The 25,929-nt window shown below is 40.7% G+C and overlaps 5 non-coding genes across 5 annotated transcripts; 4 read left to right on the plus strand and 1 right to left on the minus strand.

Annotated features, from left to right (window-relative positions):
* The first annotated feature begins 8,759 nt into the window (after window positions 1–8,759).
* On the plus strand, window positions 8,760–8,831 carry trnaa-cgc (transfer RNA alanine (anticodon CGC)). The gene has a single exon. It is a non-coding gene; the product is annotated as a tRNA-Ala (tRNA).
* Window positions 8,832–10,563: 1,732 nt separating this feature from the next.
* On the plus strand, window positions 10,564–10,657 carry trnai-uau (transfer RNA isoleucine (anticodon UAU)). The gene is made up of 2 exons: window positions 10,564–10,601; window positions 10,622–10,657. It is a non-coding gene; the product is annotated as a tRNA-Ile (tRNA).
* A 1,723-nt stretch (window positions 10,658–12,380) lies between these two features.
* Window positions 12,381–12,452, plus strand: trnat-cgu (transfer RNA threonine (anticodon CGU)). Its single transcript has one exon. It is a non-coding gene; the product is annotated as a tRNA-Thr (tRNA).
* A 1,937-nt stretch (window positions 12,453–14,389) lies between these two features.
* On the plus strand, window positions 14,390–14,463 carry trnat-agu (transfer RNA threonine (anticodon AGU)). The gene has a single exon. It is a non-coding gene; the product is annotated as a tRNA-Thr (tRNA).
* Window positions 14,464–18,844: 4,381 nt separating this feature from the next.
* Window positions 18,845–18,955, minus strand: trnal-caa (transfer RNA leucine (anticodon CAA)). Its single transcript has 2 exons — window positions 18,918–18,955; window positions 18,845–18,890 (listed from the first exon to the last, which is right to left on the minus strand). It is a non-coding gene; the product is annotated as a tRNA-Leu (tRNA).
* Window positions 18,956–25,929: the final 6,974 nt, after the last annotated feature.

A 25,929-nucleotide genomic window follows, 5' to 3' on the forward strand; every position in this document is an offset into this window, starting at 1 on the left:
GTTTGCTGCACTGAAAGTAAAGGGGCCGAATAATTTTGGACGCCCCACTTTTCATTTTTTTATTAGTTAAAAAAGTTTCAAAAATCCAATAGATTTTGTTCCACTTCACAATTGTTGGTGATTCTTCACATAAAATAAAAAAATTATATCTTTATGTTTGAAGCCTGAAATGTGGCAAAAGGTTGAAAAGTTCAAGGGGGCCGAATACTTTCGCAAGGCACTGTAAGCCATTGAATGCTGGGTGTAGAAAATCGTTTTTGCTGGCGGTGGTAATTTTCATGGGGTAGCAACGCAATCGTCTCTTCCTGTAAAAACATAAGTCTGAACATGGCCATGCAGACACTAGCGATGGTCACAAACTGAAAGGGGTCGATGCAGACAACACAGGCGGCCCCTAACTCAGTCATGAGTGTCTGTCTGGTCATATTCATGACCTCGTCCCGAAACCTGATACAGCCTTCTCTTAGAATTGCCACATCCAACTGGCAGTAACGTTTCAACTCTCTCTGTAAGTTAAACACACTTCCCCTGCATTCTTCATACCAAACCAAAAACCCGGCTTTCTCGCTCGGCAGCATGTAGTTAACGCCGTAAAGTTCTGGCAGCGGCAGCGAGCCGTCATAATTTTGGTTTTCTGAAGTGTTCATCAAGTGTGGAAAATGACCCTTAGCCCCAGGGAACCCCACGGCGGCCGGCAGTTTGCTTAATTTCATAGGTAGAACGTTTAAAGAATCGATAAATCTGATGTTCAGAGCTTTTACGGTCATACACATTATCTTACCACCCTGATTAATTAGTTCAACGTCCATCTTTGCAGCTAACAACTGTCTGATTACTAGGTAATTGTCATATCCCTTGCCATTGTGCGATATGAACGTATGGTTTTTGAAACGTCTATCGATAAATTTACACACAAAATCCTTTAGACAAGTTTCACCATAAAATTCCCAGCTTCGTTTATTGTCAATATGAAGGGCGTGGACGTAATTTGGTATGTGTTTCCCCGTTTCTTGCATGCATTCAAAGTCGAAAAAAATGTACTTGTTTGAAATTTTGGGGTTGTCCAAAGGCGGTATGTAGCACAAATGTGTGTCAGGGGTGTCGATCACGTTGTTACAACGCGAGCACATTTTCTCTTTACATTTGTGACTTGCGAGGTTATAAACCCCACATTTCTCACAAAAGACCCTGCGCTCACACTTACTCACACCCGTCGCCGCATTCCGCAAGTGTCTCGCCAAACACTGAGAGCTACGACAAAAGACCTTACAGGCCGGGCAATTCTGAATTTCTGCAATTTTGCAACACTGGGGATCTAAACAGGTTTTACAAGCTTTAACACAGGCGTGTGCGTTCTTGTGGCTATACGCCACATGGCAGTTAGTGCAAAAATACGCCGCCCCCACAAAAGCTTTAATATTTAAAACCCCATAAAAATGCTCTTCATGCAGTAGAACAAAAAGTATTTTAGAATTTGGTGGTGTGGGCCCCGTTGTAAAATATTTCCAATCACCCTGGTCGTGGTACAAAATTTTTATGTCTGACAAACTAATTTTCCGATTCTCTGGAAAACCAAACTCTTTGTGCATTCGTTTAGCGCTCTGTAACATTTCCCTATCGGTACAACCTTCATTCAACAAACCGTACACACACCCGGCGAAACACAGATTACCGCCCGTGTAATGTAAGTCGATAAGGTGCGCTTTTTTCTGAGCAATTACCCGGCTGTACAGAACGGATTTAAATCTTCGGCGGGCACCCCCCTGCATATTCCTAACTATCGTCACCACTAAGCAGAGGCTGTCATCGGTGAGAACCTCTGTGTGGCTCTGTAAGAGGTCCGAGATGTGGCTTAAAAAATCGGCAGCATTTAATTCTCCAGGGTGTCTCCTGCGTGAGAACAAGGGTTTGTTAAAACCACCCGCAGTCAATCGCAGCTGTACAAAATCATTCGCCCCGATGTTTGGAGAAAATTCATCCAATATTCTCTGGACTGCACCATGCACAGCGTCTATAGCCTGTACATATGACATTCTTCATGGTGCTCTGTTGCTCTAAAATTATTATAAGACCTGTTATAACTACGTATACGCTCCAGGAAAACTAAGGGGTCTCTATTCGCCCCTGCACCGCCACCAACCTGATTCAGATCGTTCAATACAACCGGTTCTCGGTTACCGACATCCTGTTCTGCTACAACAGCCTCGGGCCTTAAGTTATTTTCTACCATGGCATTCTCATTGCGTGGTTCGGGCGGCCCTTGGGAAATCTGATGCCTCTCTCTGAATCTTTGACGACACAACAAACATGCTTTTGCCAGTTTAATTCTTTTATTTATGTACAAAAGCTTGCGGTTGGCAAGCGGTCGGTCTTTTAAGCACTTTTTAGACCGCATGTTTAGTCATTTATCACCGGGGATTTGCACCAATGAAGTATGAAATATCATCATCATGGTCTGAAATCCAGAGTTTAGAGCGGCATCTTCTGTAGAAATTATATCTAAAGAGGTTAGCGGTGAAAACCTGGATCTGTTTTGGAAACAAGGTCTGTACACCGGCTAAAACCGCTCTTAGACGCTCTAAAGCTCGTTTTTTGGCAACCTCATTAGTGATCGCCGTTGATAGTGACTGTGTAATACTGCGCACTGAATCTAGCACATCACCCAACACAAAGTCTTTAGGCACGTTATGATTTCTCTCCGCAGGCTTGACACGTCTGGCTTTGGTCAGCGTCTTAACAGCCGTCTCCGATGCAGTCACCACCTTGGGGTCCGACGTTTCCGCCACATTTGTTTCACCGCTCGTCGATACAGCGGCTGTGTGAAAAAATAAAAGACTTTTTATTACCACGCCAATGCTCCACATCTCAAAATCAAAAAAACTACACGGTGATAAAAATAAAAGACTTTTCAACACAACAATTAATGAAATCTAAACTGTCAAAATCAGAAAACTACGATAACTATGATAAAAACGCCACACATGTGGTGCATCCTTACACACAGGGCTCCGGGTGAATGGAACAAGTTACCCGGACATGTTGTTACACCGGTTTCCTTTACGGCTGTGGTGGCGCTACTAGAGCGTGGTTAACGGCCTGTAGACCCTTGCACAGACCAGTCGCTTTTAACTTTAAAAGCTAAGCAGTTTTAAAATAAGGTTTTTTAACACTCCCAAACAGAAAACTACGCGATGTAGGATCTTTCAGCGAATTAACATCCTAACAAAAGAAGCAACGTTTGCCGTAAGTGGATCATAACACATCTTGACCACGTTTAAATTATATTAACCTTTGCTTGTTGATTTCAGACGTTTTGAGCTCGTTGACCCAGTTAACGTGTTGGCGCGTCGCAGTTTATTTTTTGAAGGTCCGGGGTCTGCACGGAGTGGGAAAATACCATTAGTGAAAGAACTCAACACCGCAAATTACCAAAAAACGATTGTTTTTTTTTTTTTATAGACACGTTTAAATGGCCATGCTAAAAGAATGTTTTATATAATACCGACCTCTTCTCTCAGGCGATCTGATAATATGCCCCGCACCCTCTGGTATGGCGTGAACATCTGTCTCCACAAGGTTTTGCGGTGGGATTGTAAACCCCAAACGAGTTTTTTTAAATGTGTAGCGACTTGTCCCTTCTCCCGCGTCTGTGGAATAGACACACGAGTTTTGGTGTGGAGTATATACCCCGGTGTCTTTAAGACTCACATGGTCGTAAAGTGTTATTCAAAACATTGTCGTAAATACTCACCAGTGTTGGACTGTGCGGTAACTGGCCTTTTTACAGCTGTGGTTTTTGGGGCTAATGGAAATGAATAGATACACACAGTCACGACCACATTATGGAGCAACTCCCTGGTAATTCCATTATAATAATTCAATATTGTCTAGTATACAAATATTATACAACGTTTTGTAACTATATCAAACATGAGACATGCATCGTGACGTTGTAATTGTCTCACAAAAAGCCGGATATACATACCGCTGAAATTCGTGGAGTCCTGGCCTTCGTCTACCAAGTCGAGCAGTGTTAAGTCTGTAAATAGAATATCTTCAGACTGTTGAAATTGATCGGCGTGATCCATTCTGACGAGTTAGGCGATAACGTGAGACTGTAGGAATTGGAATGCAGCTAAAACTTCGCCTGTTAAACCTCTGGTACTTATACCCAAACCGATAAACATTCTCTTCTAAGAAACACACATGGCCCCCCATAAAACCATTAATCTTAGGTATCGTTGGGGGTGCACGTACTGGTCTGTAGAAATTATTTTAAGAAACATTTTAGAAAACGTTTTAGACTGTTATAATGTTAAAATCTATATTATTAAAAATCTATATTATTTTAAGGCATACAACGGTGTCTAAATTTCATAGCTGTTAAACGTGGTGAAAATGTGTCGCGCTGTCTGTGTTTGATTCACCAACAGACCGCTAAGAATATTATCAAACAAAATGTTTTTTATTAACGCTATAAGAAAACTTATCTGTTCTTTATAGGGACGTGTTCACAAAACAAGCTTGACGTTTTGAGGTTTTATTTTTTAATAATGTTAAGAACATTTTTGCGTGAAATACATGGTGTGCTTGTAAATGAGAAAACTTAAAATTTATTTTCTGGGGAAACACAACATTTGTGTTTGCATTGTGTGTTAATACTTTAAAACTTATAAACAGATGTATGAATACTTTTCGCGCTCGATAAATCGGGGGGGTCATCACAACCAATTGAAAAATGTCTTGTGTTATGTAGGCGTGTTACACCATTGGCGCATATTCTTAAATGCTCCGGCCTGACAGGGTCGCAGTGCGTGCTTGGAGCTGTCAGACACCGCAGAGGTGCTGAGATGGCTTCTTTGTGTGAAGAAACAACGGGGTCCGCTACTCTACAAAGTCAAGAGGTAGGCGGCTAAAATATTTTTCTGATCGTACTTGTATCGGTGCTTAGCCTATGTCATTTTAATACTTGATCTTCTTTTTAGCAAAACCCAACCCCACCCTCTACACCCTGTGACAGCGGCGGGGGTGTGAGTTCAGCTGGGGTACCAGATGTTGAAGAACTGCCGGGTGCTAGCGATGATGCCACGCTACAAATGGTAAATATTAACGAAAAACCTTAGCTCACAAGCGCGTTAAATGCTCAATATTTTAGGTACAAAGCATGTCTATTTTGTTAAGCCTTCCTTTTCTTTTTCCTTTAATAGAATAAAGAGGATGTGGACGGGTCAATCTTCAGCCTACCGGCACACGTGAATGTCTCGTGTCTATGCTTGTGTGTTCGCCCAAATGTTAATAAAGCTGATGCCTATGTCCCTAATGAGCCCGATGTTATGCCCCAGGTTGTGAAAGCAGTAGTTTACTGCATCTTCAAACACTGTTTAAAGGGGGTCCTGGTTGATGACTGCCCGGCCTGTCTGATTGACCATCCCGGGCAGCGGGGTCACACATGCCTGTCTGGCAGCTACACAGATGGGTCTGAAGACGTGACGTTTGCCACTTTAGATATTTATAAGTCTCTCAGTTTAGCCCGAATTTTATCGGCTGTTCTGTACACCGCCCGGTGTCTGGGTTCGTACACCATTACAAATGACACTGAGCGGCGCATAAAACAGTTGCTAAAAAATATAATTGAGGACCGCCATCGTCCGAAGAATGAAGAATTTCGAATGTATACGTCTGAATTCTTACTAAGAGTGCTTTACACACTTCTCTCTACAAAGCTTGATATGCAAAACAAAGAGTCAAATGCTAATGTCCTTAAATTTGTTAAAGAGATAGATGTGTATGTCAAGAACTTGAGTGAAATTATTGCGGATCTGATGTTTTCAGATCAGAAAAGGAAGCCTGAGGGGTTCTACAGTGTGTATTCCAAAATACAGCGTGTTTTGCTCAGAACCTGTGGTAACACCATCCCGCTGATTACGCAGGCAAATGTTTTTGCTCTGCTAGATCGGATCGCCCAGTGTGGTTCGCATGGCTTTAGACACGGGGAGCGGAAGGGGGTTATGAATGCTTTTTCAGATGCTGCAAAGTTTCTCAGCAATGTTGGGGTGGTGGTTATGTGTAGCGAACTAATTTTCCGCACCAACATTTAATTGTTGAATGCAAACAGGAGCCGGTAATGCATGTGTGCTGCGTTGTTTCACTGTTTGAAAACCCCCTGTTGAAATAAAGCGGTTCACATTTCACATGCAAACTGGAGTCTGTAACGTGTAAAAAGTGCTGCTGCGCTGTTTCGGTGTTTGAAAACCCACTGTTGAAATAAAGCGGTTCACATTTCACATACTTGCAAACTGGAGTCTGTAACTTGTGTAAAAAGTGCGGCTGCGCTGTTTCGGTGTTTGAAAACCCCCTGTTGAAATAAAGCGGTTCACATTTCACCTGGTGTTTGTCCTGCGAGTTCTTTCCGTGAGACTTTACGCAGTCAGTGTGTGTGTGCATGATTGCACCCCTGCTGCTTTGGAGACACGGCTTGTGCAGCCGGACAACCACTGGGCCACCCGGCCGCGGCTGGCGCAGCTCACACCCCAGGATCTTGCGGCCTGCAACAGACTCCCCGCGCCGCCGTAACTACCCGATTTCCTAGGGTTATAATAGAACACACTCAACCCCGCGGCAGACATGGTCCCCTTCCAAACCAATACACACCTGCACACACCTAAAGCGAGGGATGCGCCGCCTTGGGGCTTTGGGACCCTGAGGCTCCGGAACGACCGGCCGGGGGGAGGCGGGGGTTCCGACCCACACCATTGGCTCCTGAGGGGGCGGGACATGCACAAATAACAACACGCCATTGGATGGCAAGGGGCGGGACAACCAAACACCGTGGACGACCATTGGCTGGAAAAGGGGGGCGTGGTACCTGTCAAAAGTTTTACGAAAGGTGTCGCTTTATACTACTGATGTGCAGTGTGCCTTTCCTCTTGTCGTATTCAAGAGTACTCACTGTGTGAGCTCCTCACTGCGTGTTCTGTACTCTACTGTGATTTAATTTAGATGATTACGTGGAGTAGAGTGACAAGATCTACTTGAACATTTTTGGTTTGTGAAATGAAACACTAAATACACTACTGTAAATACAAGTAATGGACATTTAAAATAACCACAGTACAGCTAGAACAGTGAAAGATAAAAGACTATTTAGAATGACATTCACAATAGACTTAAGAACAGTTCAACCACCTGAATAGGGACTTGAACCCTGGGCCCTCAGATTAAAAGTTTGATGCTCTACCGACTGAGTTATCCGGGCTCTGAAAGAAAGTTGACACTGTCGGGATCCTCGCAAGTCACGTGTCTCTTGTGCGGAAGAGCAGTCATTACCCGACCCGTCTGGAATGACCACTGACAGACTTTATCCAGAAGCGACGGCACCACTCCCAGTAGAATGAGTGAGAAATATAGCATGACATGGGTAGGTAAGGGGCTCCCACAATCCATCTTTCCTCACATTACTGATTTTTCTCAATAGCATTTTGACCTTTTTTCACATTCAGATTTTTTTCACATTTAATTAAATCTTTTAATCAAAAACATTAAAAAGAAAACAAATGGAACATTTTTTGGAACAATAATTAAAAAAAACTTTCAATGCCTTGGTTGTACAATGCCATACGTGTGCACACCCTTTATAAAGGGAGTTGCAACAATGCTGAAATTTAAAGAGCATTTCTGTAGAGAAAACAGCATTTTTTCTGCCTTGATGTTAAGCTTAGGGAGTCTGTCTTTTAGAAATTATATTTCTTAACACCTTGCACAGCCTCCCGACAGACTAACAAATATTTTTTGGAGAAATTGGCTCACACGCCAGAAAACACTAACGTTTATTTACGTGAGAGTATGTAAAACTTTAACAGATGTTCATGGTGTTTCACACGGGGTGTTACCTGTTGTAGTGTTTCCAAAGATGTGTTAGCGGACCACAAATTATCTTGAAAAGATTTGGGTTTGTACTGGCTGGGATTCAAACACGACTTAATTATTTGGAAGGCACCTGTACCACCAACGCACTTCCGAGAAGCACCTGGAAATTATCACAATCCTCTCTCTCACCTACAAAGTTATGGAGACACAGACGTCCAATGAAAACTCAAGGCTCCACTCAAGGCTTTATTCACTCAAGGCTCCACTCTTTTGTTGTGATGTCATTTTAATTAATATTAGCTTTGATAAGGTGTCATTTTTGCCTCTTAAAGGTCAAGTCTGCTCCTTTCTTCCTGGTATAGAAAGAACGTGTTCCATCTTTGTTTAAAAACACCACTAAAAGTAAATTATTCAGCTCTACCGCCTGTGTGCATTGACAAGACATCTCAAAAGGACATATTAAATAAGAACACGATCCTTCCTGTTACCATTCCTGTGCCGGGGCGTTGTTTCACCCTTTTACGTTAAATCATCAGTACTGCTGTTTTTCTATGCATAGTTTAATCAAGAGCACTTAAAAGATGCAAAAAGCTTTCAAATAAAATAGAATTGAAAGACAGTCGAGTAAGGAGGTAGAAAAAAAGCACTCCCCCGTCTGGGAATCAACCACCGTCGCCCATGTAACTGGATACAAAAATAACAGATTAATTTGTGCCCAGTCTCTTGAAGCTTCGATGCGATTATTTTTCCTTCCTTATTTCTTCATTCCTATGAATTTACTCTGTAGTAGAAGAAACGCGAAAGTGGGAAACTGCAGGCATTCTTCGTGAGTGGTGAATTGTGATCAGTGAGCATTTCCACATCTCTAAGTCTGTTCCATAAAATTTTTCATTGGGGATGTAGCTCAGTGGTAGAGCGCATGCTTCGCATGTATGAGGTCCCGGGTTCAATCCCTGGCATCTCCAGGTGCTTTATGTTATAGTACTCACATCGCAATCTTCTGTTGAATTAGAACTCTTTGCTCGTGTTCAGAGAGAGACAAGTTTACAAAATTAAATGCAGGCACACTCGACGTGCTGCAGAGTTGCGCTGCTGTTTTAAATGTACCTCATTTAGTTCTGTTTAATCTTAAATTATTTGAACTAATAATTTAGTTCAAATTCAGGAAATCCAGAGATTGCTTCACACTTGTCTTGGCTGTTGCAGAAAACACCTGTTGAATCTCACCCCGGATTTCCTGAGAGATTATTCAGCGAGCGAATCCTCCTTCTGAACTCCGCACTAAACTGAAAGCTTCACGAACTCCTCACTGCGTGTCCTGTACTGCTCTCGTGTAAATGTTAAGCACAGCCATAAACACACTTTGAACTTTTTCCGTTTCTTAAGGTAAATGCAAAAGAGGATGACAAGTATTGATCGTATAAAATATCCATGGCACAACTCGAGAAAGTACTGAAGGACTACACATCGACTCTTGATGATTACAAGAGATTCAAGAAACACAACCGTCCGCACCTGGGTTTGGATCCTGAACACTAGAGTTAAAAGAACATAAGTGATGGATATGACCTATAAACTCTCTTAATTGTCTTATAGTTTATGAAATAAAACAATTTCTTATACTTTCTTACTGTTGATAGACGATTTATTGAATTTTAACAAAATCACAATTACAAACGTTTTCTGTTAAACTGTTATTCACATATTCTAACGTAGATAAACGTTAGTGTCTTCCAGTGTGTGAGCCAATTTCTCCAAAAAATATTTGTTAGTCTGTCGGGAGGCTGTGCAAGGTGTTTAGACTCTCTAAGCTTAACATCAAGGCAGAAAAAATGCTGTTTTCCCTACAGAAATGCTCTTTACATTTCAGCACTGTTGCAACTCCCTTTATAAAGGGTGTGCACACGTATACAACCAAGGCATTGAAAGTTTTTTTTAAATTATTGTTCCAAAAAATGTTCCATTTGTTTTCTTAATGTTGTTGATTAAAAGATTTTATTAAATGTGAAAAAAATCTGAATGTGAAAAAAGGTCAAAATGCTATTGAAAAAAATCAGTAATGTGAGGAAAGATGGATTGTGGGAGCCCCTTACCTCCCCATGTCATGCTGTATTTCTCACTCATTCTACTGTGAGTGGTGCCGTCGCTTCTGGATAAAGTCTGTCAGTGGTCATTCCAGACGGGTCAGGTATGACTGCTCTTCGGCACAAGAAGAGATATAACATCAGAGCAGCACCATTTAAGGTGGAACGAAAAACGCGAATAAGAAGCCAACTTTAGCCTCGTAGCAGACCCTGGGAGGCACGCTCAAAATAATCATCTTTCCCAGTACTTAAGAGTCATATTTAGATCGCTTTACTGCAATTTTATTTGATTGATGGGAGATGTGAAGCCATCGACCCTGTACTGCGCTTCACATTGTAATTGAAGCCATTTCTCATGCTTCTCTCAGTGTCGGGGCTGCAATTGCGTGTAAAGGAGGCGACTTGAAAATGTCGCTACAAAAAAGTTAATTTACTTGTCCGACCACCTCCCTCCGTCCCCCTTTGCTGTTAGCACAATTCTTTCAGTTTCTTTTCTTGTATTTTCCTTGATATTTTACTGTTGCTTTTCCCCATGAGGAGATGGATCCACAACCGAAACTGTTTTCACCCTGTTTGTGCAACTTCAGTCTGTATGAGGAGCGCATTTTGCACAGCTCCAGTGGCGCAATCGGTCAGCGCGCGGTACTTATACAGCAGTGCACAGCGGAGTCATGCCGAGGTTGTGAGTTCAAGCCTCACCTGGAGCAGTGTCTTTAGCTACTGAAAGCAACTGTCGAGTTTAGATACTCTTAGGTATCTGATGGAGATAAATTAACATCAAACGAACAAGTAAAGGTAAAGGTTTACTTCGAGTCACAATCAAAGAAGGCTCCACAGCTGAAACATTGTGTTTCCTTCTCTTTTCAGCATGGAATAAACCTATACTTTTTCCTTTGAAGCCCACCCATGCTGACGCAGCTCCCTACTTAAAGTACCATCAGCTGTGTACCTCCAGTTGACCTGTACACAAATATATGAGAGAGGTCTACTGAGACGAGAGGAGCACTGGACTTGATAAAGCTCTTGCATTAGATTATGTTTTTGTTGTTCCCCAGATTTGTTTTTAAATGTTCTTTTTCTTTTTAAGTTGTTGCATTTGGTTGTTTTTTTATAGTTGTTAGACAACTACAGGGATTTACCGAGGTTCCCGGAAGACTTCTCGTTTTGTGTTTGTTGTGTTTTCGGGTTACAACTATTTTTTTTTTCTGTTAATAGGACCCCACGCATTACTATGGGACTAGTTAATTTTAGTTCTTACATTGTACCTGAAATGACCTCAATAACTACTACTCTGTTTCCCTTTTTTTAAAAAAAAGGCAAAACTGATGTTTTGTTTCTCCTTGTTGCTGATTGGTAGCTACAACGGGTGAGTTGAAACAAACTTGGCCTCTGAAATTTTTCAGCAGCTCTGTACTGAACCTGTTCTCAATTGCAACAAACCTAAAATAACAGCTGCTGCCCATTAGATGTTACTGAAGTAGCAGACTAAGCGGAACAATAGATTACATTGGAACTGTCCTGAGTGTAGTGGAATAATATCGTCATTAAGTAATGAACTGATGCACCACTTGTTTGAAAATTATTTTTATATTTAACTAAAATTGCTTTCCAGACACTACAATTATTCACAAGGAATTTTATCAATACATATTTTATTAATAAAAGCGTGATATCTTAATAATAAAGTTTAATGTTATCTTTAACATTAGTACTTTAGTAGCTGTATTATGCTTTTGGGAATTTCCAGGTGTCCTGGTGGAGAGAACTGAAATTAAGGAAATACATAATTAAAGGGGTGTAAGTGGATCTACAGAAGCTCAGGATGCCGTGAGGCGTGCTACATTACTGCACTGTATCGGGGTTCCCGTGCAGCGGATTTTCGCCAACCTCCCTGGAGAAAAAGGTACATATGAACAGACTGTAGCTGCCTTAGACGCTTACTTTACACCGCGGAGAAATGTGGTTTTGGAACGGCATAAATTTAGGCAGAGAACTTAGTCTCAGGACGAATCTGTTGTTGCTTTTTTGACTGCACTAAGAGAACTGGCTAAATCTTGTGACTTTGGAGTATTGGAAACTGACATGTTAAGATATCAACTTGTGGAAAAATGTGCACATAAGAGACTATAAATTGCTGCAGGAGGAAGGGCTGACTTTAGAAAAGCTCTTACAATCGCTAGAATTCATGAAGCAGCTCAAGCAGAATCAAGAATGCTTTCTGACCACAGTGACAAAGTGACACTGAACGGGGCGCTCGCTCAAAGTTTACAAACAAAAGCCGAGCAGCAGGACGCAGTCATGCTAGAGAAATAGAAGAACAACCAAGTTTAAGGACAAGTATCCCTTTTATTGTTGTTGCTGCATCCAGGCGATGTAAACCAGATTCAGAAAAAAATAATTTGAACAACATTATTCCCACATTTACTCGAAGGCGTGGTGGCTGAGTGGTAAGGCGTCGGTCTCGTAAACCGACGAGCGTGGGTTCGAACCCCACCCGTGCCTGTTTCATTTGTCACTGCTTTCCTTTAGTTTCAAAGTCTAAAACTAAAGTCAAAAACTCGCAATGTAGGGGTCTCAATAGTAAGAGGACATAACTGTCGCCAGTGATTAGTATTCTTGCATATCCTGCTTTGTTTTTTAGTCGACAAAGCTTGTCTCTCTTCACACCCATCTTCCAAATGATCGCCTCAGCATTGGGAAGGAACGTGCACTTGGTACAGCCCCCCACTCCATGGTCTGATCACAAACGGATCGGGTGAGCTGTCAGTCCAGGTTGGAAGTAACGTTCGAAAGCACTAAAAATCTGGCTTAGGAACGAAAAGACCGTGTTTTTTTAAACGAGTAAACGATAAAATAATATACTGCCTGCAAGACTTGTCAAGTTCAAGTCCAAGTTTATAGTCATTATACTCATACACAGGTATATGGTATAACGAAATGCTATTTACTGTAGCTAGCTCTCGGACATAAGTAGTACAAAGAAAAAAACACAACAACAATACAATTGTATAACAAAAGACAGACAGAAACAACAGCCAATGTGCAAAAAACAACAACAGGCAGTGTACAAAACAACAAAAAGGTAACAGGTTATGTGCAAAAACATGCATCAAAAGAATGAAATAAAGGGATAGAAATGATGGGGAGTGAGCTTTTGACATGTATGGTAGAGGTAAATGTTCAATGTGTGTTTGGGTTTTTGGTAAGAAAGAAGGCACCGTGAGGTTCAGATCCTAGGTGAGAGGTGAGGAGAGAGTGAGAGAGGCTGGGAGTTTAATAGTTTGATAGTGCGGGGGTAAAAACTGTCTCTGAGTCTGGTGGTCCGGGCCCGAATGCTCCGGTACCGTTTTCCATGTCATGCTAAACGCCACAAATTGTGTTTGTCCAGTCGTATCAATCGTTCTAAAGTTACAGAAAATCGGATGCGACTGGTGCAATGATTGCACACATATCTTTAGAACAGTCGAGCGGTTTAAAACAGCAAATTCACAGCTTTGTGTCTTTTAAGCTTTGTGTTTCGCTCTCCAAATAGAGGCACGGGTTTAAATCCCACTTCTGACAGTCAGGCGTTTTACCCTGTCTTTTTTACCTGCCTTTACACTGTTTCAGTCTTGTTGTGCTCACTGAGAATCACAGTACGAGGAAAACGGAGAAACTGCTTAGCAAAAACATAACGGACAGAAAAAAGCTTCGTAAACACGTGAATGTGATTAGCAGCAGTAAGGTATGCATTCAAATGTTTAAGGCAGATTTCTAAAAGCAGCAGAAGAAAGGTGCAGCCTTTGTGAGAATTCGTGGGTTTTTATGCTGCTTGGACTTCTTTCAAGCCTATGAGGTGACCCCCGTTTTATTTTCATTTTCAAACTTCAGAACCGAATAACGAAAATGTTTCATGTGTGACAGCATTCCGTTGCAAATACCGTTTCCACGATGTATTCAGCGACGGGAATGAAATGTTTTAGTGCTGGCTCAAATGCGAGGAATTTCAGAAAAACCTGGAAAAGCAACGCTTGCAGTAAATGACATATCTAAAGCGTGTAGTCAGCATGAGCAGAACAACGCAATGCTCTGTAAAAACGATCTGAAACCGCAATTACTCTTTTATCTCAGGCAGTTCATTCCGATACGATGTTTCCGCAGACTAAATGAAATGCCGAACTCCAAGCATCTTGTTGCCATTATTGTACTCCTGCTGAAAGAAGAAAGAAAGAAAGGTGTCGTAAATGAACTTTGTCGCCCGTGGGAGATGTCAAGCGCATTGGACATGAAAAGTGCCGGATAAGACCCATTTCTATACGTTTCTCTTAGTGTCGGGGCTCCTATTGAATCCTATTGAATCTAAAGGAGGCAACGTGCTCAGCCAGCCGACTCAGCGCTTACTGAACGCAGGTGTCTCAGAGCGGTGTGTCCAAGTCGCAGTAAAAGAGGGGTATTCTGCCGGCGCCGTGGCTTAGTTGGTTAAAGCGCCTGTCTAGTAAACAGGAGATTCTGGGTTCAAATCCTAGCGGTGCCTTTCTTCCTGTCTTCTCGCACCGTTTATTGTTATAGAGAACATGCTTCTGCATTACCTCAGTCAATATCACCGGGAATGTGAATAGAAATGTAAACATCAATATTTCTGCTCTCTCCTGAGAAACACAAGTATAGAGTCAAAACACAATAAATAATGCTAAAAAATTATTCAGTTAACACCCAGATGTGACAAAACACATTTAAGACTTACATCCCCTTTAAATATGTATTTCCTTAATATCAGTTCTCTTCCCTCCCCAGGACACCTGCAAATTCACTAGAGCATATTAAAAGCTGTGTGTAAGTCTTACATGTGTTCTGTCACATCTGGGTGTTAAATTAATAGATGTGTTGTGTTATTTAATATGATTTGACTCCATGCTTGTGTTTCTCGGGAGACAGCAGAAATATTGGGGATTTGCGGCTACAGAAAATAATGTGAACTTTACAGGCAAAAGTAAGGTTAAGTTAAAGAAACAAAAACGTATTGTCACCTTTTTCAACGTGATTTTTTAAGACATTTGTTCGGAATAGTATATCTTCTCGTGTCTGTGGCTGTTATCCTACAATAACGGTGGTGAAATAGCAGGAATGTGCGGAAAGAATCGGAGATTGAACAGAAGACTCATCCAGTCGATAGTAAGGTTGTGTAGGACCGCACACCCTACGATGTCAGTGTTGAGTAGTGAGGTTTAAAAGCTTCTTCACGAACCAGGAAGGAGTACAAACCTAAAGTCTTCTGATCCGTAATCAGACACGTTATCCATTGCGCCATTGGCGTTTGTATTGCATTCAAAGCCGCTACTATTCATGTGTCTTGTATGTGTGTCTAGTTACTACGTCTTTCATTATGCCTGGTTTAAAATAATGTATCTTTAAAACAGACAAAGGGTTTATGAGTCTCCCTGAAATTCACACACGAAGAATAAAAAATATCGCGTTTAAAAAGAATACAGAGATGCCGGCGATAGAAAACGGAGCGTCTTAAGTGCGCGCTATCACTGAACTAAACTCCCGATCGATAAGTTTGTCGGCGGCTTTTTAATTGTGTTAGGAAGAGCAAACAGTCCACAGTGTACATTTTAAAGGTCTAAGCAAAACAATCAGACGTGAGGATTAGGATTAGGATCCAGAACAGGAGCCTTTACTTCTTTATATACTGAGCTTTCGGGTGAACGTCAAAGTGAAAGACAAATTCGCAATTTTCACTTTTTGATTAAGGAACAAGAAAACACCATCCTTCGAGCTGGATTCAAACCAGGGACATAAGAAATGCCCACTGTTTTTGTCTATAGTCTTAAGATCTAGCAATTGAGCTATCGAGAGGTCGGAAAGTAAACGCTTTTTCACACGTGTAGCCCAATGTAGTGTAGTGTTCCTCTATTTATATCCCAGTTCGACGTCAAAATACTCACTCCCATAGTCTCGTTCAGAAGAAGAAATGGACCAGGCTTCCACTGTATAAACGTCCAGAGTTCTTATAAAACGTTTGAAGGGACATCAGTGCAGGCTGAAATTGGCCCGTTTTCTAGTGGGATCAGGATCATATAAAACCTTTCTTTTGGATTGAGAAGAGGATCATGGAGACACTCAAAATATCCCTGTCTTTGCTTCTTTCAAGGATGAATGGAGTATTTAGCTGCAAGCATCGGTTTAAATCAAAACTCTCTGCTACTGCAGTTGCTTGTTTGAGAGTTTCTTCAAATCTTTCAACTGAACGTTGATATCAAGAGATATTGACGGTAATATCATAGGGACTTTGGTTTTCTTTTGATCGAAAATTGTATTAAAATACAAGCCTCTTTCACAGTTGTATACAGTAATACTTTCCCTTGCATCCTAAAATTTCTAAATACCACAAAGTTACAACATATGGAATAGCATTTATTTTAAAATGTATTTTAAAATTTGCATTTATTTAGAGCTATATTTAGAGCTTAGTAAAGATAGCATTGCTAATATTGATGGAGTAGAAATGTAAGATGAATTGATAGCTTTTTCTGAACTAAAAAAGTCCTACAACGCCTCCTGTAACAGTAGCGAGAGAACAAAGGTTTGAGGGTGGGTACCCACCTGTATAAGAATAGTATTCTGCCAGTGCTGTGGTAAAGCTGGTTAAAAGACTTGTTTCATAAAGAGGAAATCCTGGATCCGATTTCCAGCGGTACCTTTTTTTTTCCTGTCTTGTTTTACAGAACATGTAATTTGGGACACTCAAAGAGTTCTTGATTTGGTTTAATGCGTTTATTCATTTCCTTTGCAGAACAACTTGTTTTTTTTTTTAATCATACAGCTTGCGAAAGATGAAATGCGAGCGAATTTTTTTGTTCACCAAAAGTATGTAAATGAAAAAAAGCGTAAGGTATAAGCATTTCTGTGGTGCAATCGGTTAGCGTTTTCGGCTATTAATCCCCAGGTGGGTTTTTTGATCCCACCCAGGGACGCACTTCTTCCTATAGTAAACATCATCACCGCAAAAATTTAATTGTTCCGCAAAACCTGAACTATTTTGATATTTGCAGTAGTAAACAATTGAGTACCAGAGTCAACATTACCGGGAATTTCCAATAATTACCGACATTGGCAACTTGCAAACAGTTAGTATTCACCCATAGAATTATATGTTCCAGTGAGTGAGGGAGAATTCACTTATGCTCCCGTTGCATCTTCAGCTAAAGTAATTTAAAAAACATTGCAAAATTGTTCGAGAACTTGTCAAGCAAAAACAACAGATCGCCGGAGTTCTATTTTAATATTTTCGTATATTTACCTTAATTTGAATATAAATGTTAACATAAACGCTGTTCAATATAATGTAATGTTGTTGTACTTTTAAAATATTTTAGCTGAGGGTGAGAGGGGGGATATTACGCCTTGCCAAACATCTAAAATAACTGTAAAAGGGGATGGCATTTTAATAAAACTGGCAATCAAAAGAAAGTTACAATTTGTATGGTATTATACTCAATATCCCTCGATATTGAAGGTCAGATGAGGAATTTGAAGAAATTATCAAAGAAACAACGGCAATAGCAGAGGGTGTTGATTTTGAACCAGTGTTTGCACCTCAATAATCCATCAATCTTCGCTTGACAGGCTTCCTCAAGATATTCGGTGTTCTATACAAAAAATCGACTATTAAGCGCAAATGTGACAAGAGGCAAAGACTGCGGTAGAGGAGGAATAAACTCCACACGATGACTGTATGTATACGTCTGTCTAATATTCGGCCCCTGCAGGGGCATCATATTCGCTGAACTGCCTGCCAGCGTGTGTACGGGCTTATAATTCAAGAATATCAATGGTCAGTCGCTTACAACGGGTGTTTGTGTTTGTATTATTTAGAGAATTGAAAAAACATTTTCTAAACTACAGCTCGAATGAAATTTAAAAAAGTTTATTTGTCTCTTTGCTGTAACAACTGTGCCAAAACTATTCAGATACATCAAAATAGCATCAGAATGTAACTAGATTTTATTGGATTTTAGGAAATGTATTTTTGCGCATTTCTCTATACGATCAGAATACCTTCCTGTTTTCACCGTGTTTATTGTTTCTGCCTATGATCTCGGAAAGAAAGACCCAGTATCTGTTCACCGAAATATTCCAGGAGTTTGATATGGTTTGAGAGGAGTGTATGAAGGTAATGAAGGAGGGAGGACACGCGCATTCCGCACGGGGAGCGCAGAGCAATGAGCCGCGCCTGCAGCTCTCCGAGTCTTTTCTTATACAACCCCCCGGAGTCCGGACACAGCGTCTCCAGCCAGTGTTGAAGGTTTACAGTTCAGAAAACGGCTGTCTCGAGCAGAAACTGATCTTCCTGCTTTAGTTAAGGTTTGGTTATTGTGGGGGTTTAGCGCTTGTATCTCTCTTCTCTTACTAAACACTATCTACTGTAAAGTATATAAATAGAAGCAAAAATGCAGTTAAAATACTTCAGTAAGGCCGAGCAGATAGGAAAGTTTAATAAAAATGTTCTATGATCTATGTTCTAGTTGCCCATATTTTTTAAACTCTCTGTTCGAGCTCTGATTTAATCCTCTCGGCTCCTGCCGCTGTCACCGGGAGAGTGGCTGCATTCCGTAGGGCTACAGGCTGATTTCACAATGCCACATTTAATGAAATACAGGGGAAACCGCAAGGAAAACAATATGTTTTAATACATCTTCTTCTTGACCGTAAATCTTTACTCGATTACAGGCACCCCAAACAGTTCTTAAGGGAGAAATCGAAGCCTATTTGACTTTCTGCTAATCACATTGAAGTGTTCACGAAGCATTTCCCTGCCCATCATGTGCCCGCAAGCCGGTTTCTCCGTTTTCCTCTTTCTGTCGTTGTCAGCGAGCACAAGAAGACAGGAAAAATGCAAGAGAGGGAAAAGCTGTCAGGAGTGGGATTTGAACCCACGCCTCTATGCAGAGACCAGAACACACAAGCAATGGAAAGACAGGAGTCCTTGAGTCTGGCGCCTTAGACCACTCGGCCATCCTGACGAGGTACGTCAGATGGTGTGATAAAAGCACCAGTAGTTCACAAAACTGAGAAATGCTTTGCTGGAGAAGCGCCACGTTGCCTAATGTTGCCTAAACGGATCGCGGAAATCAAATATTCGGATCGATTTAGAGTGTGCTTTACAGCCTTTGTGTAATATTTTAAATTGTTTTAAAAAAGTGTGTACTGTGTACTACGTTTAGGACTAGTTAGTGTGGTAGAATATGGAGATCATCTCCAGCTCTGAGCTCAACTGCAACAACAAGTCGTGCTGAACAAAGTCAGAGTTCAGCTGAACCTTTGCTCAGTGTGGTGCTCAGGACTCAGGAGTATTGTTGTGGTTCTAATTAGCACGAACTGCAGGGGCTCTGAATCAGAACATTTCAATTTATCTGTTCAGTAAGTTAAAATGCAGGACATGTTAAAATCAGATTATCACTGTGTCTCTGTCCCGTTTGTATATAACCGAATGTTTAAAAGATACCAGTAAGGACACACAACTACTAATGCGGTACTTATTGGAAATAGTCCCAAAACAAGTACGTCCGGCAGCTGGTAGACCCCTGTAATAATTTTGCAGTGACACTTTGAAGATTTACGCTCTATTTAAATATTAATTTACTAAATTTCAGTTCTCTTTTCTCACACTCCCTGGCATAACTGAACTCTCACTCTCGCATACTAAAGGCTTTACATTCATAAGCTGTGATACAGATTCTAATAAAGACAGAATGAAACTGTTTGTTTTGTGTCTCATGGTGATCCTCTTCTCGATCCAAATGAAATGTTTAATATGATCCCTCGAGAAAGAAAAGGAGTCAATTTCCGCCTGGAATGATTGATGCTCCATCAAACATTTTGTAATATCTCCGGAAGTTTATACAGTAGAATCCTGGTTTGTGGCTTAAATTCAAGGTAAACAAGACTAAGGAAACGAGTTGGAAACGATGTCGATCTGGGATTTAAATCCTCCGGAACATTTCACTACATTGGACAGTATGTGCCAGAGAGCATCTCCTGACATCTGTTGGTAGCTCAGTTGGTAGAGCGGAGGACTGTAGTGGAAACAAGAGGGAATGCTTAGGTTGCTGGTTTGACACCGGTTCGAAGGAAGGTGCCCTTTGTGTATTTCATTCAAACAGTTAAAATAGCTGGTCTTTTTTCACTCAGACTTTGATCACAAGCTCAATAAAAGACGAAGCAGAGGCTCTTGTTCTGAATTCAGCTCACGTCTGATTGTCTTGTTTTGGGCAAGATCTGATCTTTGAATTCAGGGAATACTGTCTGCTTTGTACAGTAATTCAAAAGTAGATACAAATATCACTTTTTTATTGTAGATATAAAGGTGTTCTCTGTTTTCAAAGGATAGGTACTTAATTGGCTTTATGATTTGGTTTTGATTTTGTATCGTTGTATTATTAAGTTTGTGCTTTTTGTGTTTTTAACATATTGTGAACTTATTTTTGAAACAAATGCTTACAAAAGCAGACATGGCACACATCTGTTTATACCAGCGGTGAATTGTATATTTTTATTAAGTAGAAGCTACTGCGCACTTCTGGGAGTATAACAGGTTCGATATAAAGTGGCAAAAATATAAAAGGGGAAAATACCCCAGACTGGGCGTAAAGGCCTCGTTGTGACTGTTGTTTTATTGTTGAATACGGCATACTGTGCACGAAATGTTGCAGAAACACAATCTGATAGTTAAATAATTAGTATGAGGCCCCGGATCCAAATATTAAGTGCTGATTTTTTTAAGTGATATCTTCCCTTCCTCTGGTAGAAGTAACACGATGTGAGCAATTGGTTTTTGTTCTTTTTTTTTCACGTTGCGATCCAAAAAGCTTCAGATGCACAGTCTGACAGCAACCAAACCAGAATGGATTCTGCTGGGAGCCGGACTGAGCTCATTCTTGCTCCCTGTGCTGAAAACAGAATTAGCTCTTCCTCGAACATCGTCTACAGCTGCTGGATGGTGCTCTACGTCCTGCTGCTCCAGCAATTATTTGGACGAAAGACAGATCACTTGCGCGCTTTTAACCTTCTCGCAGCTACAGGCGAGACTGAAGCTGGCGATATAAAGGCACGCGCTGGTACACCTTCTCTAACTTTCACAATCGCGATAAACATTTTTTTAAGACCTTTGAAAAACTAGATATAGATAAAACTAGATAAAAAACATGAGCTTTATCGGTTTTTACATTAATCAATTTTGAATCAAATTTGATCTTTTTACATTGCATTTTACTTTGAAATGTAGCATGCATACCTAATCCACCAACGGACAGAGCAATATTTAACGTTGCCTTCAAGAGCTTCCAACGTGTGATGGATTTGTATGGGTGTCTGTATGATACCACTACAGCACTGGCGCAGGTGCAAAATTCACTTTCACAAGACTTTTTCAGTGTCTTCTCTCTCAAATGGACCGAAGCACAGGAGCCAATATTCGGGAAAACGACAGGTGTTTAAACAGAGGATGTCCCAATGTCTGGGACAATGCATTGTGATTTTGTATAAACGCAAATGGTTTCTCATTTAAAAGCCAACATCATTCTTTGTATCCCTGGCGCTAATACGCTACCATACATGCGAGCTGTTGTGTGAAAGAAAATTCATATGTGCGTAGGAAGGCAGAATAAAATCCAGAACTGTGTTGGTGACATTGATAAACAGGGCTCATGTTCACAACAAAACTTTACTGTATAAAAAGTTAAAATTCGTAAATATATAATTTTTAATTATGCAAGGTGTCTGTTAAACCATTCATGAAGGATTTTTAGACAGAAAAACACACCATTATATGAGAAAATATATTTACTATATCTGCATTTAACTCACTTTTTAACAATTTCAATTTCAAGGCCGATATAAATTGTTGCCCTGCTTTTTTGTCATAAATACACAAGCTTGTTATGTCTTGTGTCAGAAATAAACTGCATGAAATTTGCTAAAGCAACAAAAAGTAAGCGCCACAAAGAAGACAGACATTTGCATTAATAGTGCAATGTTATCTCAAGCCTTTAAAATTACTTTAAATGCAATTTGTTTTTCTCTGTGGCTCTAAGGTTTTGTCATTTACTGTAGTTATTCAGGAGAACATTATGTTAATCGTATAGATGAAACGTTTAATATATTCAGGTGGGTAGCTAAGTCAGCATGCGTATCTGCAAAGGAACAAGTAAAATTGTAGGTTTATTCCATGCTGAAAAGAGAAGAGAGAAAACAAACCTGAAGAAGGTTTCACAGCTGAAACGTTGTGTTTTCTCTCTTCTCTTTTCAGCATGGAATAAACCTATTACTTGTTCCTTTAATATATTGTTCGGTTTGACTCAAAATGCTTTACTACTACAAGAGAGAATTATAGTATGGAGGATGAGACAAATTTATGATTTCTTGGAAGATGTTTTTTCTTTGCATTCGAAATGAATCGAAACTTTAGCGTGACACACAAACCCTTTGTCTTTTTTAAAGATATAATATTTTTAAACAGACATTATAGAAAACGTTTTTTTTTACTAAGCAATTTTGGCCGGGGGCGATGTATTACTAGTAGTGGCGCTGAGGTCACTATGGTGCAGTTGAGCACCGTAAGATTAGGGCCAGTGACGTAATGTATAACGCATCTGACTTCGAAACAGAAGATTGTAGGTTTGACTCCTGCCTGGCTCATGTTGCTTTTTTAACACGGTACTGTCTGAAGATCAGCTCCTGCTCTGAGCTCAATAGCAATGCAAAACTGTGCGTAACAAAGCTGGTGAGCAGCTGAACTTGTGCTCAGTAGTCAGTACGGTGCTGAGGGTTCAGTACTGGCGTTGTTCTAATTAGCACGAACTGCAATGGCTCTGAATCTGACCATTTCTATGGAAGCCCATTTCCGCCAGGGAGTAAAAATAAAAACGCGCTATGGTATCTCAGAATTCCGACTAAGTAACCGAGAATTGCGACTTAAAAACTCAGAACTTTCCGACTTTATATATCACATTTGGGACTTCGAAATAACCCATATTTCATTGTCTGTCCTTTTGTTATTGTAACGGATTCGGGTTCCAGGGCTTGTGCCCTCACCGCTCCCACCCTAGTTCGTGCCTCACTGCATTGGCTCGAACCCAGGCCTTGCCAGCTGAGCTAAAGAAGAGTTTTTTTTTAAAGTAAAAAAGAACATACAATGGAAATATTTAAAAAGTTTCAGCTTTTATAATTGTGAATTCTCCTGGATGTGAAGTGTCTATTTATGTATCTTATTTCATATTGTCTTCGTTTTTGTATTTCTGTTGTTTAAATAAAAAAAAAATTAAAAGCCCACCGTCCACTATTCCATCCGTGTACTATGGAAGCCTCACTACAGGAAATGGGATTCCATAAAAATTAGTGTAATTAATTTGATTTTTATCAGGTCACTGTACAAGACAAGTCTTCAGGCTTATAGATCCTATGATCTTGTACGATTCATCAATATAGTGTAACAGAATGGCCAACATACAATTTGTAGTTCAGGTGGGTAGCTGCGTCAGCATGCGTAGGCTGCAAAGGAACAAGTAATAGGTTTATTCCATGCTGAAAAAAGGAAGAAAGAAAATATGTTTTGGAGGAAACGTACCAGTAAACTTTACATTAACAATACCAGCCAACAATACATTATCATTTCACACCGGTTCTACAGGAATCTACAGCAGAGCCCTAAGTTGACTCCCAGAGTCCCACTGAGCCCATAGAATTCCACATCACCCATCACTCCTGCACACAGTCCGCTGAGAGCGCCTGTCCATAAACTACTGGATTGAGAATGGGATCAAATAATTCCCCATTTTCTTAATTCTACATCAAAGGACTGTTAAAGGTCTATTCGAAGGCATCGATTCGTATTCTTAAACCAAATGAACGACTGGAATAAGTTAATATTACTTATAAATAGTCGTGCTACAATACTCCAGTTGAAGGCACGCTTCTAGCTTTGTGGTACTCTGGTGCGTCACAAATTTATGTTTGAATTTCTGTGGATGAACTACTATACAGTAGGTGTACCCTCGCTCACTTTCTTTAGCGACAGTCGTTGCTCTTCATCTGAGTGATGTATTTGCCTGTTTTTCAGTTCACTTCCCTGCAAGGAATATTTACCTCAGAGCTCTCTTTCACAGACTGCAGGCGCTATGTTTGTTAACAGGTGTTATAGTGATGACATCTTTCTGTATGATCAGGACAGGAGCTGCAAGTCCACTGTGTTGTGGCTGCAGTACAATTTTAGCTTATTATTATAATACTTTTTAACAGCGACAGATTCCTAAGATCACGAGGTGTTTATGATATTATTTCAGTATTTAGATGCTACTACATTCGGAACTGTCCCATAGGATTCAGTGTTCCATCAGTTTGGCACTAAACTGCTTAGTCTATTGCAGGAATTGTACTTAGTCCTGTCCTGTAGTGTCCTCTAGAGAGCAGCAGCTGTTTCCTTGGGCTCATTGCAATTGGGAACATTGTGATTACTGAGCAGGGGACTAAAGTCAGCAGACGAGTGAGTTGCAAATCGGTATTAATCTGGCGTACAGAGCTGCATGCTAATCTCTGGATCATCTCCAGTTAATGCGATGCTGTTCTTACCTTGCAATTGACCCAATCTGACTACTGGCACCAACAACCCTGTTATTACAAATAAACTTCTTGTGTACCTACCGTGATACATAAGTTTGGTGGAGAGGTTTGGCAGCCCATATTCAGTCAAAGGTGTGTGTGCAGATCACTGTGATATACAGGCATCAACAAACTGACATACAATATTAAATGTTTAACTGATAAAACCCAAATAAACCAAACCTGTATAAATAAGTGGTGGAAAGGTCTCTGAGCCTTTGGTAAGAACGATGGGTATATAACCCATTGTCCTCAAAATTTGGAAATGAATCCTTGAGCACTGCTGTTGTACCAACGGTCCTCAAAAGTGCTGCCATTACCCCCGTCCCATAAAAGCCTAACATTACCCTTTCTTGCATAAACTGTAGAACTTGCCTTCACATTTCAGTTGCAGTTTAATCTATTATCACCCTACTCCACACTTCATAACCTTCACTCTTCTAATTCTGGTCTCCTGTCCCCCAAGCCAGTCTACACTGTATGGGTGACAGGGCATTCTGCTGTTATGCCCCCAAGCTCTGGAACTCTCTCCCCAAGGATACCAGAGTCACCTTCCCTAAACTCCTTCAAATTCAGACTCAACACCTTCTTCTGTAGAAGAGCCTTTACTGAACTGGTTCCATTCTTTACCCCTCTGCTCCTACTTTCCTTAGTACCACCATCCATGGTCTCCTCTGTCTATTGGAATTGTTTTATCCTGTGTATTCTTATTGTAATTCTGTCAAGTGCTTTGAGAAGCCACCTTTGGAACCATCACATAAAATAGTTTATCCTAAATCCTTGAAGCTTTAATAGGGCAGTGCAGTAGGGCTAAAAATTGACAGTGTTAGTGGGCCAGCAGGATTTGTGCAAATTATAGGTAGTCACAAAGGGAGACTAGGATTCACTTGAAATTCATGACATGGGACACTGAAACAGGGGAGAGGCTTTGTGTAGTAAGCGTTCAGTCTCACTCTACACAGTCTGTATTGCTGGTAGAGGTGGTTGTGAACACCTGTCTTCCCAGTCAAGTACTGGGATCTCCAGTCTCAATCCTAATACTTCCCGTGACTGTCCAATACTGCGAAACCAACACCCATAAGACAAGACCTCCAAGATTCTAACTGTACCATTATTCACTGATGTTTGTGCACCAGTATTGTTCTTCTGCTAAGGAAGGGAAGGCCTACTTTACACCAAGCCCCTGTTGACAATTCCTTCCTTGTGTTTCTTTTAGTCAGTTTGTGCAGCCTAGAATGTGACACCAGATCTCACTCTTACTGGGCACAACAGTAGCAACTCACACTCCATAAGCACTACCCCTCTTGGAAACGGGAGGATTTCCAGTATATTGAACACCTCC

The sequence above is a fragment of the Lepisosteus oculatus genome, chromosome 14, assembly GCF_040954835.1.
Source record: "Lepisosteus oculatus isolate fLepOcu1 chromosome 14, fLepOcu1.hap2, whole genome shotgun sequence".
Lineage (NCBI taxonomy): Eukaryota > Metazoa > Chordata > Actinopteri > Semionotiformes > Lepisosteidae > Lepisosteus > Lepisosteus oculatus.